Raw genomic sequence first — 5,350 nt, forward strand, 5'->3', positions numbered from 1 at the left:
CAGCTCGAAATCCGGCATTGTGATGCCCCCAGCTTTGTTTTTCCTTTTCAACAGTTCCTTGGAGATTCGTGCCCCGCTTTCTTTATCCCTTTCTTCCCCTACTGATCTTCCTATTTCTTATGTTCCATAGATGAGAGAAATCACATGATAATTGTCTTTCTCTGCTCGACTTATTTCGCTTAGCATTATCTCCTCCAGTGCCATCCATGTTGCAGCAAATGTTGAGAACTCGTTTTCTCTGATAGCTGAGTAATATTCCATTGTATATATGGACCACAGCTTCTTCTTTTTTTTTTTTAAGATTTTATTTATTTATTTGACAGAGATAGAGACAGCCAGCGAGAGAGGGAACACAAGCAGGGGGAGTGGGAGAGGAAAAAGCAGGCTCATAGCGGAGGAGCCTGATGTGGGGCTCGATCCCATCACGCCGGAATCACGCCCTGAGCTGAAGGCAGACGCTTAACTGCTGTGCCACCCAGGCGCCCCTGGACCGTNCCCCACCCCCTCCCCTCTGAAGTCTTCAGTTTGTTTCTCATAGTCCATAGTCTCTCATGTTTCATTCCCCCTTCTGATTACCCCCCTTTTCTTTATCCCTTTCTTCCCCTACCGATCATCCTAGTTCTTATGTTCCATAGATGAGAGAAATCATATGATAATTGTCTTTCTCTGCTTGACTTATTTCACTTAGCATTATCTCCTCCAGTGCCGTCCATGTTGCAGCAAATGTTGAGAATTCGTTCTTTCTGATAGCTGAGTAATATTCCATTGTATATATGGACCACAGCTTCTTAATCCAGTCATCTGTTGAAGGGCATCTCAGTTCCTTCCATGATTTAGCTATTGTGGATAATGCTGCTATGAACATTGGGTTGCATATGGCCCTTCTCTTCACTAAGTCTGTATCTTTGGGGTAAATACCCAGTATTGCAACGGATGGGTCATATGGTAGCTCAATTTTTAACTTTTTGAGAGACCTCCACACNGGGTCATAGGGTAGTTCAATTTTTAACTTTTTAAGGGACCTCCACACTGTTTTCCAGAGTGGCTGTACCAACTTGCATTCCCACCAACAATGTAGGAGGGATCCCCTTTCTCCACATCCTCTCCAGCAATTGCTGTTTCCTGCCTTGTTGATTTTTGTTACTCTAACTGGTGTAAGGTGGTATCTTAGTGTGGTTTTGATTTGAATTTCCCTGATGGCTAATGATTTTGAACATTTTTTCATGTGTCTGTTAGCCATTTGTATGTCTTCATTGGAAAAGTGTCTGTTCATATCTTCTGCCCATTTTTTGATTTGGTTATTTGTTTCTCGCGTACTGAGTTTGAGAAGTTCTTTGTAGATCTTGGATACCAGTCCTTTATCTGTGGTGTCCTTTGCAAATATATTCTCCCATTCCGTGGGCTGTCTCTTAGTTTTTTTGACTGTTTCCTTGGCTGTGCAGAAGCTCTTTATCCTGATAAAGTCCCATAAGTTCATTTTATCTTTTATTTCTCTTGCCTTTGGCGATGTGTCGTGAAAAAGGTTGCTCTGGCCGATGTCATAGAAGTTGTTGCCTATGTTCTCCTCTAGAATTTTGATGGATTCCTGTCTCACATCGAGGTCTTTCATCCATTTGGAGTTTATTTTTGTGTATGGTGTGAGAGAGTGGTCAAGTTTCATTCTTTTGCATGTAGCTGTCCAATTTTCCCAGTACCATTGATTGAAGAGACTGTCTTGTTTCCACTGGATGTTTTTTCCTGCTTTGTCAAAGATTAGTTGCCCAAAAAGCCCAGGGTCCATTTTTGTGTTCTCTATTCCANGGTCCATTTCTGGGTTCTCTATTCTGTTCCATTGGTCTATGTGTCTGTTTTTGTGCCAGTACCATGCTGTCTTTGTGATCACAGCTTTGTAGTACAGTTTGAAATCTGGCATTGTGATGCCTCCAGCTTTGTTTTTCCTTTTCAACAGTTCCTTGGCGATTCGGGGCCTTTTCTGGTCCCACACAAATTTAATGACTATTTGTTCCAGTTCCTTGAAAAATGTCATCGGTATTTTGATCGGGATAGCATTGAAAGTGTAGATTGCTGTGGGTAGCATGGACATGTTAACTATGTTAATTCTTCCAATCCATGAGCACGGAATATTTTTCCATCTTTTTGTGTCTTCCTCAATGTCTTTCAAGAGTGATTTATAGTTTCTAGAAAATAGATCCTTTACGTCTCTGGTTAAGTTAACTCCAAGGTACCGTATGGTTTTTGGTGCTATTTTAAATGGGATGGATTCCCTAATTTCTCTTTCTTCAGTCTCATTATTCGTGTATAGAAATGCAACTGATTTCTGAGCATTGATTTTGTATCCCGCCACATTACTGAATTGCTCTATAACTTCTAATAGTTTGGGAGTGGATTCTTTTGGGTTTTCCATATAGAGTATCATGTCATCTGCGAAGAGAGACAGTTTGACTTCTTCTTTGCTGATTTGGAGACCTTTTATCCCTTTTTGTTGTCTGATTGCTGTTGCGAGGACTTCTAGTACTATGTTGAATAATAGTGGCGAAAGTGGGCATCCTTGTCGTGTTCCTGATCTTAAGGGAAAGGATTCTAGCTTTTCCCCGTTGAGAATAATATTTGCTGTAGGCTTTTCATAGATGGCTTTTATGAGCTTGAGAAATGTACCCTCTATCCCTACACTCTGAAGGGTTTTAATCAGGAAAGGATGCTGTATTTTGTCAAATGCTTTTTCTGCATCTATTGAGAGAATCATATGATTTCTGAATTTTTGTTTCTGAATAAAATCTAAGACACTGATAGGTTTGCGAATGTTGTACCACCCCTGCATCCCAGGGATGAATCCCACTTGTTCATGGTGGATAATCCTTTTAATGTACAGTTGGATTCTATTTGCCAGGATCTTGTTGAGTATTTTGGCATCCATATTCATTAGGGAAATCGGTCTGTATTTCTCCTTTGTTGGGGCCTTTGCCTGGTTTGGGGATCAAGGTATTATTGGCCTCATAGAATGAGTTTGGTAGCTTTCCTTCTGTTTCTGTTTTTTGAAATAGCTTTAGGAGTATAGGTATTATTTCTTCTTTGAATGTTTGGTAGAATTCCCCAGGAAAACCATCCGGGCCTGGAGTTTTATTTTTTGGAAGATTGTTTATCACTGACTCAATCTCTTCATAGTTAATTGACCTGTTTAAAAAATCAATTTCTTCCTTTTTCAGTCTTGGTAGTTTATGTGTTTCCAGGAAGTCCTCCATCTCTTCCAGATTGCTTAATTTAAATTAAGAAAGGCAATTTTCTAATTCTGTCTTTTAGTTGTTGATTTCCTGGGAAGAAAAATTTGCCCTTGTCCACTAGGAATGACTAAATTCTTTCTTTTTTTATTTTTTTTAAAGATTTTATTTATTTATTTGACACAGAGAGAGACAGCCAGCGAGAGAGGGAACACAAGCAGGAGGAGTGGGCGAGGAAGAAGCAGGCTCCTAGGGGAGAAGCCTGATGTGGAGCTCGATCCCAGAACGCCGGGATCACGCCCTGAGCTGAAGGCAGATGCTTAACGACTGTGCCACCCAGGTGCCCCAGATTCTTTCTAAACAGGCAGAATAAGTGCTTAATTCCTTCCCTTTTTCATCAGTTTCTTGTTTCTTTACTTGAATAGGAACTTTATTAAAAAATCAAAATTGCTAATAAACATATAAAAATAGGTTTGCCTTCATTGTTTTTTTTTAAGATCTTATTTTTTTATGAGAAAGAGAGAGAGAGAGCAATGATCGGGGGGACACAGAGGGAAAGGGAGAAGCAGACTCCCCACAGAGCAGGAAGCCCATAACAGGGAGCCCATAGCAGGGTTCGATCCCAGGACCCCAGGATCATGAACTTAGCCGAAGGCAGGCACTTAACCAACTGAGCCACCCAGGAGTTCCTATCATTAGTTTTTAGAATAAAGATTTGGTCAGTCACCTACAACAAGGACAAAGGAAAAGCTCTCTCTCTCTCTTCCTCCATCTCTGCCCTTCCATCTGTCTCTACCTCTCTCCCTGTCTCTCCCTCCCTTCCGCCTCCCTCTCTCTTCCTCACTCCCTTTCTCCCTCTCTCCTTTCCCTCTCCTACCACTAAAGGCACACTTTTGTCTAATGTTTTGAAATCAGTTACAATAATTCTTCTTAATGTTTAAATTGTCCCAACTGTGCCTGGCAGGGGCCTCTTTGGACTGGTACCTGTGCCTTTTGGTATTGCCCATTTGTCTTTTGATCATACTTTGGCACTTGAATGTAACAAGCCATCCCAGGTTCCTCTCGCATCTTCTCCTCCTCAGATTTGGAATCAGCCATATCCAAGGTGGTCCTGAGAAATCATGATAAGGGCACTGAGGTGGTTATTACCAAGGGTGACATTGCTTTTAGGTCTTTTCAATTTTTCAATTAAAATTTTATATTATAGGGATTTTCTGAACATTTATAGTTGTATATGGTTTCTCTTCTACATAAGAGCATGGTTAATAACTTTGGCCTATTTGTTTATTTATTTTTCCATATAATATATATCCAGTAGTTTTAGCATTTCTATACCAGCATTGCTACCAATGAAAAGCAGTGCATGAAGATGACTTTTTTTGTAGTTCTTGTCATTCAAATGTTTTCTCCAAAGATACATAGTTAGTGTTGAAAGTCACTTAAGAAAATCACTTTTTATTTTTTAATGTGATGATGTTTCGAATTTGCTGTATGCTTAGGTTTATTTCTTTTCAATTTTAGCATTTTCCATTTATTCTTTTTTTACTGCAATTTTACTTCTTGGCTATGTAAGATATTGATGTGGTTCAAATGTAAACATGTATGTGTACTCCAAGGTTCCAATTCCATCCTTCATCCCTCGTCTCTTTTGCCTTTAGGTGATTATTTCATTAAAAATACCAATAAATATTTATTAAACATGAATAAATATTTGATTTATCTCTCCAGTGTTTTGTTTTCTGAAACAGAACAAAACAAAGTCATTTGTATATACATGTAAACCCATGTATTAGTATTTCCTTATTTTATACAAAATATGGCATCCTATGTACACGGCCTCATACCTGATTTTCTATCTCCCTCCCTCCCCACTTCCTGCCTTCCTTCCTTCATCCCTCCTTCCCTCCCTCCCCGCTTCTTTCCTTCCTTCCTTCCTTCCTTCCTTCCTTCCTTCCTTCCTTCCTTCCTTCCCTCCCTCCCCCTTCTTTCCTTCCTTCCTTCCTTCCTTCCCTCCTTCCTTCCTTCCTTTCTTCCTTCCTTTCCTTCCTTATTTCCCTACCTCCCTTTCCTTCCTTCCTTCCTCCCTCCCTTCCTCCCTCCCTTCCTTCCTTCCTTCCTTCCTTCCTTCCCTCCTT

The sequence above is a fragment of the Ailuropoda melanoleuca genome, chromosome 6 (genome assembly GCF_002007445.2).
Source record: "Ailuropoda melanoleuca isolate Jingjing chromosome 6, ASM200744v2, whole genome shotgun sequence".
Taxonomy (NCBI): domain Eukaryota; kingdom Metazoa; phylum Chordata; class Mammalia; order Carnivora; family Ursidae; genus Ailuropoda; species Ailuropoda melanoleuca.